General features: G+C 37.8%; 1 protein-coding gene across 1 annotated transcript in view; it reads right to left on the reverse strand.

Moving 5' to 3' along the window:
* Positions 1-15,602, reverse strand: part of CDH8 (cadherin 8) — a 390,981-nt gene that overhangs the window by 88,376 nt on the left and 287,003 nt on the right. The gene's annotated exons all lie outside the window — the stretch shown is intronic.

The following is a 15,602-nucleotide window of genomic DNA, read 5'->3' on the forward strand; positions in this document are numbered from 1 at the left end:
GATAGACATATTTTTCTTTTTCTTACATATGCCAGTTTGCACCAACTGCATTTTTCAACTTATTAGTCCATCTCATATATTTTAATTCTCATTCCACACCTATATTAATAATGTTCAGTTATTTTTTAATATCTATAGAATCTATAACGAAGTCCCCTTTGTCATTTTTTCTTATGCCCCATGCAGTGGAAGTGCGGAGTCCTAACCACTGAACCAGCAGAGAATTCCATGTCATTTCTGATATTGGCTACTTGTACCTTTACTCTTTTTTCAAATAATTTCACAAATAATTTCTTGCAAGATTTTATCAGCTTTATTTACCATCGCAAATAAACAGTTTTTGGCTTCGTTGAATTTCAGGACTGTATATTTGTATTCAATTTCATTACATTCTACCCTATATTTATTTTCACCTCGCTACTGGTTTTTAATTTTCTGTTGACTTTCAGCCTTTTTGAAGTGGATGCTTAGATAACCGATTTTTAGCATTTCTTCTTTTCTAATATAGATATTTAAGGCTAATTTCTCTCTAGGCACTGTGTGAGCTGTGTTTCACAAGTTTTGTCATGTCATTATTTTCTTATCATTCATTTTTCAAATGTGCTAATTCTCTTTGTGATTTTATTCTGTTTTCCAGTCATTTAGAGATGCATGGCTTAATTTCCAATACTTGGGATAATTTCAGACAGTTTTTTGTTATTTATTTCTAGTTTAACTCCACTGTGTTAAGAAAGTGTGCTCTGCTTTGAGTGCTGAGACTTGATTTATGGTCTAATTTTGGCTATGTTGGGTAAATGTTTCAAGTGTGTTTGGCAGTAATCGTATTTTTGTAAATTTCAAGAGCAGTGTTTATATACATTTCAACTGGACAAGTTCCTAATCATGATATTCAAATACTTTCTATCTTTAGTAATTTCTTGTTTACTTGTTTGATTGGTAGAGAGTTGTAGGATAAAATTTTTCCATCTACAAGTGTTGACTTGTCTATTTAATCATTTGTATGTGTCATTTTTTTTTCTTTATGTACTTGGCAAACATCTTATTATTATGTATATATAACTTTAGAATTGTTATATCTTCCTGTTAAATTTAATTATTTATCATTATGAAAAATGTCTCTTTATCTTTGGTAATATCTCTTTCTCCTTAGTCTATAGCTGAAGCATTTCAGTTTTAATTTGCATAGATCTTACAATCATTTGTCTTTATGTGTTCTCATACTTGAGGTTTGTTTCTGAATCTGCCTGCAAAGCTGAGACCCAGGTTTGATTCCTGGATCGGGAAGATCCCCTGGAGAAGGGGATGACAACCCACTCCACTATTCTTGCCTGGAAAATCCCATGGATAGATGAGCCTTGCAGGCTACACTCCACGGGGTTGCAGAGTCAGACATGACTGAGCAACTAACACTTTCACTTTATGATAAAAAAAAAAAAGTTTTGTAAACTGATGCTTTTTTCCCCACTCTGACAAAGTATGTAGTTTATTTATAGTCATCTTCCCTGTGACTCAGACAGTAAAGCATTTGCCTGCAATGCAGGAGAACCAGGTTTGACCCCTGGATTGGGAAGATCCTTGGAGAAGGGAATGGCTCCCCTTCAGTATTCTTGCCTGGAGTATTTCATTAGTGTGATTTTATATCTGGATTTTAATTTCTTGTTGTCATTGCTGTTTAGTTGCTAAGCTGTGTTCAACTCTTTTCTGACCCCAAGGACCATAGCCCACCAGGCTCCTCTGTCCATAGGATTTTCCAGGCAAGAATACTGAAATGGGTTGCCATTTCCATCTCCAGAGGATCTTCCTGACCCAGGAATCAAACCCTCATCTCCTGCATTTGCAGGCAGATTCTTTACCACTGAGCCACCTGGGAATTGCACTTTAAGTTTTTCTTCATCAGTTCTTTCTCATTTTACTTTTATATATATTTTTTTATTTGTAAGTTTTAATTTTTTATTTGCCCCAACTAATAGGCTAAAGGGGGAAATGAAATCCTCTTATTCCTGTTAAGATTTATTAAATGCATCATGGGAGAAAACCACCCATAATGCTCTGATATCTTCTTTTCAAATGCCTCCTTGCTGTAGACTTGGTCTCTCCATTTCTGGACACTTTGGTAGCCCCGAACTACAATTGTCTCCACAGTCCCATGAGACACTTGTAAAGTCCAAGTCACTGATTTCTATATGGTTTCTATGCCCTGTGAGTTGAATCAGTTAAAGCCCGAAAGGAAACAGGCAGTGCTAAATTGAATCACTTCAGTTTGTTTCCTTTCTTTCTGGTAGTTTGGCTTAAGTACTGATTGCCTTTGAATACCTTCTTTTCCTCTAATTTTGCAGTTATTCTCAGTGCTGAAAATTAGTCAGATATAAGCTACCATCAGAGACAAAAGAAAAATACATACTTTTCTCCCATCCCATTGTGGTATAATATGTTCATTGTTTCCCCAAGAAAATCAAACTGTAAATCTCCCCATACTTGTGGAACAATGGACAGAATATCCCTATAAAACGACCCTAATCGTCCATGAGTTAGTGTTCTGAAGGATTCAGGTATGGGAATTAAGATTGTGTTATCTTTGGTTAATGCTTTGACTACAAAGCCAGAACAGTCTCCTGAGATTCTTTTCCTCAGTCTGTGCTTTGGTCACAATAAATTATGCATTTATTTTGACAGTGGACCAAGATATATAAAACATACTGAGTTACAAAAACAAATACATAATTCAAGGTAAATGATTAACAGAGGTGGTAGAATGACTGCAGTGCCCCACCACCTCACTGTCAAGTACATGATAATAAAATAGATGATGTTGATTTATTTCCAGATGTTAACATTAAATGGTTTGAATATATGTGAATGTAAACATAGACATGCATAATTACATCCATGTATCGATACTTCCTCCGGCTGCCTTTATAGCCACAAAATCATCTATCAATATATATTAGAAAGGCAACTAGACACAGAGATCATTTAATCTTTTAATAAAACTTAAAAAGATATATTGGGTGAAATATGTGAATCAATAAGTAATAGGAAGCATGCTGTGTTTTTTATAACTGTATTTGGAGAGGCAGTGCAGAACACCTGCATACAATGGTGTTGAGCATCTCAGAATTTCTGTAAACCAATCTTTCTCTCCCTCCTTCCCTCTCTGTTTCTTGTTATAGGTAAAAGTTCAGTGCTAGATGTAAAAACTTTAAAACTACTTACTCTGTAAGAGGAAGGTTAATAAACTCTTCCTGGACCCAGTAAATCTATCATGCAAATTTGCAACGTAGAGCAGCAGAGATGCTGACAGGGACTCCAAGCGTCAAGCTTACTTCCAAACATTGCAAGAGAGAAAACACAGGCCAGTATTGAAATCTTCAATGTTGTTAGGAAAATAATCGCAAATAATGGTGAAAAAGAAAAACAACTGGAATTGTCCGTTTTTTGTTTGTTTTTTTGAGCTAAATTTATGGAGAATGGCACAAAGTCCTGTGTGCTACCAAAATACTTTCTAAAACGTAAGGTCAAAGACAAAAATGAAAAGTAATTTTTCCATAACACACGAGGGAAAAAAAAAGGATGCAAGAGACAACCATTGCCAGCAAAATGCTAAGTTCTGTTGTTGGCACCTGCACTTTTGCTGGTGTAAATAATCTACTTGCTTGTGGTTCTGTTCCTGACATGGCCTAGCCCTATTGGAGTGGATCTTTGATTAAAGTCATTTGTGTAAAGAGTAACTTATGCCCATATGTGGGCACATTCCTCTATAACATTAATCATTTTGAGATCTCTTTTCTCCATCAAGATACTGGAACCATCAGTGGAGAATGAACCACTTTAGTTGACTTCTTTCTGAGCTCCATTAGGTGACATGGAAAACTGTATGCTTGGGGTCCAAGCTTTGAGTATTCTCTATATTAAAGTCTTACTTGGTACAATCAAATTGATAGTGAAATCCTACTTGGAAACCCAATGCCTACTCCAGAATAATCTATACCAGGTACATCAGAGTGCCATCATCATCTTAAGAAACTGCTGTTTATGGAACGCTTACATTCAGGCACTGTGCTTTTATCTCTATATAACTCTACAGCTAAAATAATATGATTATTTCCTCTCATAAACATTTAACAAGTAATAATTGTAATTTTAAACTTCTGTTCTTTTCTCATTTAAAAAAAAAAAATACCTGTAATCCGAGGATCATTGCTTAATAATGTCACGTTGGTTTCTGCTATACAACAAAGTGACTCAGCTAAATCTATACATATCTCCCCTCCCCCTGAGCCTCCCCCGCCCCCCGCCCACACACCCCCTAGATTATCACAGAACCCCAAGCTGAGCTCCCCCGCTCCGCGGTAGCTCCCCACTAGCGTTCCATTTACACACGGCAGTGTATATATATGTCAGTGCTGCATCCCACCCTCTCCTTCCCCCACCGTGTCTGCAGGTTCATTCTCTACATCTGTGTCTCTATTCCTGCCTTTCAGATAAGTCCATCAGTACCATTCTTTTCTAGATTCAATCAACAAATATTGGCCTTATACTTACTGGGTGCCAGATACTCTTTTAGGACAGGAGATACCAAATAGAAAAGACACACAAACAAAAACGTGTGTTATTATATTCACACATAAATGAGGGTAGGGGTGGAGACTCTCAGGTATAGATGAAGTGTATGAACTAAAATAAAACCAGGTAAAATAAAAACTACAAATGTTGGTACTCAACTTTTCACTTGGTACGTATATATACAGCACTGCAATATCAAGTTTATAGATGTGTTAACCTCCTTTCTCTATTTTCTTATCTGAACAATCGATTCTCTCCTTTCTTTAATTAAAAATCTAATAATTTGACCCTGAGCATTCATCCTCAATATGGAAATGAAATGAGACTGACTCATTTTTCTCGATGATTCCTGGAAAACTCTATCTACTCTCAGCAGAGGCCTGCTGGCCACCAGAGATGATCACAAAGTTAACGGCTTCCAAAGGTCCAAGGTCAAGTGCGTCCTTCGGTACTGCTGCCGATTGATGTTCTGAAGAGGGTACAGCCTATTGGCAGGGGGCGGGGGGTCCTGAGGGAATGTGATTTTCTTTTTAATTTTCTTTTATGCAGGGAACAAATGATTTTATTGAATTCTGGCTATTCAAGTCGTAACCGACAAATACTAAAAGAGGGTAGTAAATTCACTTCATTTGAAACATCTAAAATAAAAACAGGCAGTTTTTCTCAAATTCTCATGGATTTCAGAACATTTGGTAAAATTTGACTCGATGTGTTTGACCGGAGCCTGTGCATATGTATGTGGTAAGTTGCTTCAGTCAGGTCCGACTCTTTGCAACCTCATGGACTGTAGACTGTCAGGCTCCTCTGTCCATGGGGATTCTCCGCAAGAATGCCGGAGTGGCTTGCCATGCCCTCCTCCAGGGGAATCTTCCTGACTCAAGGATTGAACCCCTCTCTCTTATGACTCCTGCATTGGCAGGTGAGTTCCTTACCACTGGTGCCATGGAGGATGCCCCAATTGGAGCCCAGAAACTTTTATTAGGAAAAAATAATCAAAAAAGGACTTCAGAGTTATTTATTTAGTTTTGGCTGTGCTGGGTCATCACTGTGTAAGGACTTTTTCTAGCTGTGACGAATGGGGGCTACTCTCTAATTGCAGTTTGCAGGCTTCTCATTGAGGTGGTTTCTCTTGTTGCAGAGCATGGGTTCTAGAACATGTGGGCTTCAGTAGTTATGGCACATGGGCTTGGTTGCTCTGAAGCATGTGGCTCTTCCTTGACCAGGGATCGAACCAGTGTCCCCTGCATTGGCAGGTGGATTCTTAACCACTGGACACCAGGAAATTCCTGGATTTCAGAACTTTGATCACGTTCAGTATGATAAGAACCATAGTGAGAAAATCCCTCCTTCATTTAAAAATCTGACTCTGTCTATACCATGAATTTTATAAAGGTTCAGAAGAGAACATTAATGTTTTATTTTTATGTATTCTAGTGAAGATTTGGTTCTAGGAAAAACAACCACAACAACAAACACGTCCTAGCATCTGGCAATAGAAATTTAGACTTGAAGGCAACTTTGTTCTTGTTGTTGTTCAGTCACTAAGTCGTATCTGACTCTGCAACCCCAGGGACTGCAGCACGCCAGGCTTCCTTGTCCATCACCATTTCCCAGAGTTTGCTCAGACTCATGTCCATTAAGTTGGTGATGACACCAACTATCTCATCCTCTGTCATCCCCTTCTCCTCCTGCCTCCAGTTTTTCCCAGCATCAGGGTTAAGCCAACTGGTCAGCGGGTATTATCATTTGGCAAACCCTGGTTATCACTAACAGTGCAAATTCCACCTGGATAGTACTTTTTGGTTCGCTGTTGTATTCAGCATATAGAACGATAACTAGTACATAAGAGGTCACCCTAAAGTCAAGATAATACCTATCTGAGGGTTATTGAGAGGACTGAATGAAATTATATATGAAAGTGAAAGCCGCAAAGTTGTGTCCAACTCTTTGCAACCCCATGGACTAAACAGTCCATGGAATTCTCCAGGCCAGAATACTGGAGTGAGTAGCTGTTCCCTTCTCCAGGGGATCTTCCCAACCCAGGGATCAAACCCAGGTCTCCTGCATTGCAACCAGATTCTTTACCAGCTGAGCTACCAGGGGAGGCCAAAATGAAAGTCACTCAGTCGAAAATACTAAGCAAACTGCAGAATTTTAGGTTAGGCCATGTTTTTGTCCTGTGTTGTAATTTGCTCCAAACTTTCTAATTACCGCCTTACTGACTCAACTTCCTCTGAGGTCTTCTCACCTCCATGCCTAATTCTACAAGTGCATTTTTCTCCTCAGTCATTTTTCCAGGGGAACTGAAACCATGTCATGTAAACAATTTTTTCTAGACACTTCATAGTCTAGGCTAAAGGGGGAGAGACTAAGACTTGTTTATACCTTGAGGCACATTGTGGCTCACTCTAGGATTAAAGTGTTTTCCAACACAGCTGCTCAAGAGAAAAACTCATCAGTCCCCCAAGGTAGTGAGTTTCTGACCACTGCAAGTACATGATCATAGAATGAGGCTGTGGGAAAGGCAAGCAGAGTACCAGATGGTGGATGGGTAGGTTTAATATCTGCTCTAATCTTTAAATCAAAGCAAACATTGCTTTTTTATTCTGACTCATGTTAACTTATTTATGTTAGCTATTTATTTTGAATTTATTTAGTAAAAGTTATCTCCAGAGTTGACTCAGTGAAACTGTATTACGAATTGCTGTGATAATTTTCCAACTCATCTGGTTCCTCCATTGAAATTACAGGTCATGCATTCACAGCACTACAAGTTGACTCTGATTTGTTTATACAGAATTTGAGGATTTCCCCCCTCTAACATCTTACTATCTGACTGGTGATGATACTGCTCCCAGAATTCTCTACTGAAAAACACAAACAAACAAAAACTCTGCTAATGAGTTCCACGCTGTAGTTTCTCATCCAAAGATCCATATTTACTTCTAACTGAGTGCACAAGAGCAACTCAGAATTTTATTATTTCAAGTATTGCCTATCTAGGTGATTTTTCATAACTATTTGAGAATAAAAAGATTCTATAACTTTTCATTTCTTGCACATAAACCTTCATTATAATTTTGTCTCAGGATAGTGTTGGAATTTGCTCAAGACTAAAAAGAATTAATTGCCTAATGTATTAAGACAATTAAAACTAATCATTTCATCATATGAATAACAATGAATATAGTCTCAGAGTAATATAGAAAATGAAGGCAAAGGCAGGGATGTGAAAAAAAGGAAGCTAATAATGATATGTGTTCAGTTTCGGGTTTATTATGCAGTTAGTTTTAGTATCCATTATACAGATGACAAAAGAAAGGTATAAGCTATCTCATATCCTTGAGTCAAGCAATTAAAAGACACTGATATGATACAGGGTTTGGAATTAATGAATGCCTCATCCCAAAGCACATCCAAATCTCTTGCAGTTATACGATATTTGCCTTAAATATTAGCTTGATACAGACACTACAGAAATAGAGTTACAAAGCCATATACTAGCAGAGAAGATTTTCCTCTAGAAGTGTATATGGGGTGAAATAATTTGCCATAGATACCCTCCGCCTTCTCTCCATTAAAAACAAACAAAACAAACAAAAAATCAGTGTGAGGGATTAAAAAAAAATTGGCTTAAAGGAAACATGATGCTTGTATCTCTGAGGTTAAAGAATGTCCAATCATGTTTTAAGCATCTCAATATACTACAGGGTCCAAATGGACGCACTGAATTAACATAGTGAATAAGAAGAGTAAAAAGTCGGTTTAGAGGGCAGTTGCGTTAAGAGTGGGGTGATAAGAACATAGACCAGAATGCGGGGTCAACCTAGGATTAATAACGTCGTTTAGTTGTTTGCATGCAGCAGGATACACATTTCCTCTCTCCATGCCTCACATTACACTTTATGAAAACAAAAAGGTAATTGTATTGCGCGGAGTTTTGGTGAACTTTCCAGCGCAAATATTTGAAGATGTCTATGGAAACGAAGCATGTTGTTATACTACCAGTTAATTATCCAGTGGAATTAGGTATTAGCCAATGCTCTTTAAGCCAAGATAAATGTTAACAGTCTAGTACTAGTTCCACATGTTGTCCCATCATTCATTTATTCAATCAATCATTCATTCATTCAGTAAACATTTATTGAAGACTTAACGATCATCAGATACTCTGTAGCTGTGGAGGTGGTATCAATTTACAGCATGAGACATTCTATCCACGGAGAAGAATTCATGAACAGTATACACGATAATAACTAAATTATCTAGCGTGTAAGAAAGAATTAAATGCTAATAAAAACAAAGTGGACTATGGAAGATATGGCAGTGGTGGTGGCAAGGGTCAGGCTTATTTGAGCGAAGACTTAAAGATGGAGTTACTCATGACCACGGTAGGAAGATGCAGACTCTAGGCAGAAGAAACAGCTGTTGCAAAGATTCTAAAGGGAGAGCACAGCCACTGACTAGAAGTATCCAATCATGCATTTCTAGATGGTTAGCAGGCAAGATTATTTTCTTAGGGGTAGTGATAGACTTGCACATAATAGTGATAGACTTGACAGACTGCAAAAAGAATTAAGCAATATTGTTTTCTTGATAACTGAGACTGAGATAACTTAAAGACAAACTTCCTTTAGGTTTTAAAAAAGAATTAGGTTTGGGTTATTAACTTTAAAATGTACAACCAATTGCTGTATTCTTGGAGGATATTTCCTTAGGAAATCTCTCTTCTGATACATTCCCACCTCAGAATATTTGTGAGAATTTTGTGCCCTTTTTTTCCTCCATATTTTGGTAGGTTAGATTATTTTTCCCTTTCTAAAGTGTTTAGCATATTATAAGCGTGTGCTTAAAAACCCTGTAATTGTATCCAAAAAGTAGCCATTAAGATTATTTGCTCATTGAATGAATATTTGCCAATCATGATGTGATACTTTGTATGCTGTAAGCTATGAGGTTTATAGAAAAGTGTAAAATGTAGTCTCTGCCCTTGAAGACATTAGTCTGGGAGGGAATAGAAGGCACATGCACAAATAACTATAATTATAACTTAGATCATCACGGCCTTCTCTGAACTCCCATGTAGTTGCAGGAAAATATATACTTTCCAAAAGAAGGTAACATTTGATCCGAACCTTGAAAGAAAAGTAGTAACTGGAAATGAAGGGAAATGACAGGATGTTTAAAGAAAGAAAAAATATAATGAGAAAAGGTTCAGAGGTAGGATCGCATGCACATTACGAGGGAAGAAGTGATGAGTAATAAGGGTTTTGACAAAATAGTGTAGTTATAAGACATCTATGTAGTTTTGGAATAATATAGTTTTTGTATCATTTTATCCTGAAACAGTTTCCTCAAGTTTAAAACCATAGCCATACATTACATTCCTTAGATTATTTATTTATTTGTGCTGGGTCTTTGTTTCTGGATGTGGGCCTTCTCTGTAGTTGCGGTGTGCAGGCTATTGCGGTGGCCTCTCCTGTTGCAGAGCATGGGCGCTCAGAGCACTGGCTCCGTAGGGCAGGGGCTCAGCACCCTCAGTATTTCCCAGCATCAGGGTCTTTTCTAATGAGTTAGCTATTCGCATCCCAATATCGTCCAAATCGTGTCCAAAGTATTGGAACTTCAGCTTCAGCACCAGTCCTTTCAATTAATGTTAAGGGTTGATTTCCATTAGGATTGACTGGTTTGACCTCCATGCAGTCCAAGGGACTCTCAAGAGTCTTCTCCAGCACCACAGTTCAAAAGCATCCACTCTTCGGTGCTCAGCCTTCTTTATGGTCCAACCCTCATACCCATACATGACCACTGGAAAAACCACAGCTTTGACTAGATGGACCTTGGTCGGAGAAGTGATGTCTCTGCTTTTTAACACACTGTCTGGGTTTGTACAATCAGGGAGGTCCAAAAAATTATAGCCACCGTTATTGATAATTGGCATTTCTTTTTTTTTTTTCTTTTTAGCTTTCAAAGTTGTATTTATTGAAATTTTGGCCACACCTGAATCATGTGGGATCTTGGTTCCTGATCAGGACTAAACCTTACTCCCTGCATTGGAAGACAGAGTCTTAACCACTGGACGGCCAGGGAAGTCCCTCGGAAGCTTTCTTTTTTTTTTTTTAATTAAAAAGTAAATTTATGGGGTATAGCCAGTATAGCCAGTTAACAATGTTGTGATAGTTTCAGATGAACAGTAAAGGGACTCAGCCATACATATATATGTAATAGCAGTATTCTAAAGAAGTAATTCCTCATTTAAACTGTTTTATTTTATTTTTTAACTGTTTTATTTTAAAAAGGCCTTGATACTACTTATAAATGATAAACTCAGAACTCCTAACATTTCTGGATTACAGTGTAGGGTCTCAAACTGAGTTCTGTTCAAATATAAAATCCTTATAGTTTCCTTGGAAAAGTGAAAGTTGCTCAGTTGTGTCTGACTTTTTGTGACCCCGTGGACTATACAATCCATGGGATTCTCCAGGCCAGAATACTGGAGTGGGTAGCCTTTCCCTTCTCCAGTAGATCTTCCCAACCCAGGGATTGAACCCAGGTCTCCTGCATTGCAGGCAGATTCTTTACCAGCTGAGCCACAGGGAAGCATAGTTTCCTTGGAAGAGATATACTATTAATATTATTTATTTATAGAAAATTTTTAAAAGGCTTTGTGGATACAAGAAACAATGCCAAGGCCACATAACTGGCTAGATTATAAAGATCTGTCTTAAAACAAGGACTTCATTTAATCCAAAGATCCAGCACCACAACCAACATACCTAACAGGTTTTATGAAGTAGCAGGGAAACTACATGGACGTTCTCAGCTTTTAATATGTTCTAAAGTTTTAGGGCTTAAACAACTCTAAGAGTATTTAGGAAGTATTTAACATTAAAGATTTTAATGGTATTAATAGTATTATTTAAGACTTTAAAAGTAGTTTCAGATTATTTTAACTGTCTTTTGTAACATACTACTTTTGTAGGAACCGAAAGTATTAGTTTGTGTGGTAATTAACCAAGTTAGTGTGGTAATTTTAAAACATGGCCCCAAAATTCTTGACATGCATCTCATTGCAAGGTGGAGGTTTATGTTCTGTATTCTATTACTAATCAATAGTATATATAAACAAAGTGACATTGTAGCAATTTCTAGACTTGTTTACAGAGCTAGCAACATCCACTTCCCATCTTTGTTGGGATACTCACTGTTGAAACACAGACACTAGTCAATAGAGAACCCAAGCTGCCTGTTAGGCTGTTACCAACCAATGTGGGCTCCATATGAGTAAACTGTCTTAGATTTGGATGGTCAGCTATGTTCAAGCTATCTTGCTGGTATTACATTCTGCAGAGACAAGCTGACCCTGACAAGGACTGCTCACATTTCAGATTTGTGAGTAAAATATTCACTGTGGCTTTCTTTATGCCATTAACTTCTGGAGTAGTTTGTTTTGTAACAGATTTTAGTGTTTGGATATAAGGTGCTACTGTAATGAAAACTTAAAACCTGTGGCATTGGGTTGAGGACCAGTTGGCAGACAGCAACTAGATAAATTGGGGAGACTTGGTGAAAGCCTGAAGGGCCCCAGGGAGAGTGTCGAGAGACTAAAGGATGTGAGGGGGCTGTTGACAAAGTCTTAGAGTAAAGAAAATAGGGAGAGTATTACGGGAAGTTGGAAGAAAGGAGACCCTTCTATGTAGTGGCTAAACTTTTGACCATATCACCTGCAGAAGAAAAGGAAATGTATTCATATCTACTGAATTTGATGATCCAATTAAGAGATTCCAGGCAGAGGCAGAATTTTTAAGATGCCACATCACTTCTTTTCGTTGACTAAATAAAATGTGAATGAAGAGAAATTAGCTGAAGTAAATTTTCCATCAAAACTGGTTGGGTGTGAAAATAAAACTTTTTCATTTGCAGCTTCTCCAGAGAAAAACAATACTCAAATTAAGAAACACATCAGCCCACAGATCAAATACAGATTGGGACAACAGAACCCTTTGTTAGTAATATCTCAGAATGATCTGAAGTTCCTCATGGGAGCTTTCAGAGAGAAAAATCTCTGTGAAGATTTTAAGGACAGGACGGTCTCCCGGATCCTCTCTGTTATTAATAAAAATCTTAAGAGTTTCAACCACAGCAGTTTTGCTAGATTCCTAGGGTCAAGAAGGGCTCATCATGAAGAGGTTTGAGAGTGCAGCTCTGTTTTTTAATGAAGTGGATTATAAATTGATTTGTTAGAATCTTGCAAAATGTTTAAAAGAAATGTTCTAGTTTTAAGTAAAAGAGTGATTATAAAAGGACACAGGAGAGATTCTTATGGTGAGTGAGATGTATTAGCTCATGTATGTATTAGCTGTGATGATTATGCAAGAAATGACATGTGACAGAACTGCATAGAGCTAACCTCTCTCTCTCATTCCCTCACACACAGACGACAAGCAAAACTGAGGCTATCTGAATTCGTTTGGACAGATTGTATGGATGTCAGTATCCTGATTGTGATTTACTACAGTTTTACAAGATGTTACCATTAGAAGAGGCTGTACAAAGGGTGTAAAGGAACTTTCCACATATACATTTTTTACAATTGCATGAAAATATATTACAGGTAATAAATTAATATATTAAATAAATAAGTAAATAACAACTTCCTGATGATCATCATCTACCTAAAGCTGAAAAGCCAAATACGGTTTTCCAAACTGTTAACAGAAGTTTTCTGATAAGGGAGGAACTAGTCCAAGTCGATGCTTTTCAATTTACAGTCCACAATGCAGTATGATTATCACTTGGAAATTTGTTACATATGCAGATTCCCAGGCGCTAATTCAGACCCCATGATGCAGAAACCCTGAGGGAGGGGCCAAGTAATCTGTGCTTCAGTAAGCCCTCCAGCTGGATGTGATACATGCTGAACTCTGAGAAACACTGGACTAGAATTTTGTTTTGTGATAACTATTAAGCAGATACTAACTAGAACCTTGCTATTCACATTTACTCCACTAACCAGTATCCTCAAAATCATCTGCCAGCATATTAGAAATGCAGCATCTGTGCTGTAGACTTAAGAGAATGCAAATCTTCAGTTTTACAAGATCTCCAGTTAAGTCAAAGGCAGACAAAAGCTAAAGAAGTGGTGCCTTAGTCCTTTTGCTGAACAAGTATGTACGTCCCATGAAAATACAGTTTCTAGTGAGAGTGAGGACACGTGGGTGCCCACTTCCTGCTGAGTCGGGGGTATTACACACGTTGCCCCGGATCACACATCTTATAAGGAGTGCACCTAAGATTTGAACTTCCACAGCACTTAAAGGGAGACAGGAAAGATCCTTCTGGTCTGAATCCTTCCAGAGCCTACGTTCACAAGCACGGTGCTGACTTGTCCAGTCTTTCTTCATCTGTTAGTCCAGCTCCTGTGGGCCAGGTCTGGTTTCCAGCTATTTACAACAGGGAGTGTCTGAACTGCAGACACACATACCAGGGTCAGAATAGATACTATAATTCCCTCAGGCAGTTCTGACCATATTACTCTCCAGACACTAAGCTCATAACAGGAACCTTGGACACACCACCCGGGATGTTCTGGCTTCAGGACTGCAGAGTCTGCATGCCCTTGTTCTCCTCCCCCTCAGCCCCCTCATCGATCCTTCGATATGCATCCCAAGGCACAGACTCCTAGTTGACAGAGTACACGTTAGCTGTAAAATAATACTACAGGGAGCTAGAGTTGAAAGGGAAATCTCTGATTGTCCCTGACTGGATTTTCTGCCTATTTATCTTCTAGACTTCAATTCTGTGGAAGTTGCTGAAAGAACCAAATGTTATCTGAATGCATAACTGACAGCATAGAAAATCATTTACCATTTTTATGTCTAGGACTTAACTTCCATAAAATAGTAAAATTCCACATTAGTGGATAGTTTAGGGATTTCAGGGGGAGGGGTAGTTGTTTTTTAATCCTTTTTGCTAAATAAGTAGGGAGGCATAGCTAGAAAATGCTTCAAAGCTGTTAAATAATAGATTCGGATTCTGTATATTTTGTAGAATCCTCAGAAGTGAAATGATAAATAAAGTTATATCTGTAACAATAAACCAAATAGCTACTGGAGCAAAGTAGACTCTCATTAATAATGGTAAGTAATATCTTAGAGCATCATATTCTAGCTTCTGCTAGCCCCTGGAAATTAAAAGATAGATAATTTAGGGTGAACAATACACTGTAATAATCAAATGAATGAATACCTCTAATATAACTAGTTGTCAGTTTCAATGTGCCAGGCATGATGCTAGCTGCTAACCAGGTGCCTTCTCTACATTCCCACAATGTGAATATTATCATTCACGGTTCCAAGGAAGGAAACTGAAGCTCAGAAACATTGGGGCGTGGGGGGTACTTTCCCATAATCACACAACCCACATGTGCCCTAGACAGAATTCAAACAAAAAGCTATCTGCCCAGAACTCCTTCTTTGATGACAGAAGTGGGAAAGAGCTCTGAAACGAGATCACAAGCTGTCCATTGAAAAAAGGATGGATTTTAGATTCAGACCAAAGAGTGCTACCCAACTTCTACATTTTCCCTGCGTTTCCCCACAGATGGCTCCAAATGTGCTGTTTATCTTTGGAAAAGTAAGACTAATTACTACCATCTACATGAATCGCTAACCATTCACATCTAATTAGTAACGCAGCATAATAACCATTATACGTGTCCATAAACTGTCAGATTAATGTTGCTGTACATTCCATTTTCTCTCAACACTGAACAAAGTATACCAAAGATTCTCTGTCTTCATGTGTCATGAGCTTTTGAGAGGAAAAGTACAGCAAACTGACACATTTAGGGTGAAGGAAATGGGTGGCATGATATAGACCAAGAGACTGACTAATCTACATGAGTTCTCAGTTCTCCAAGGCTTTATTTTTCTTATAAAATGCATAAAGGGTTTTTAAAAATTATGTGTAACATAGGCAAAGTTATTTAAAGTCAATGAATCTTTAAGGGATTTCACATCTTGATTCCTTTCACTGTC

The sequence above is a fragment of the Cervus elaphus genome, chromosome 4 (genome assembly GCF_910594005.1).
Source record: "Cervus elaphus chromosome 4, mCerEla1.1, whole genome shotgun sequence".
Lineage (NCBI taxonomy): Eukaryota > Metazoa > Chordata > Mammalia > Artiodactyla > Cervidae > Cervus > Cervus elaphus.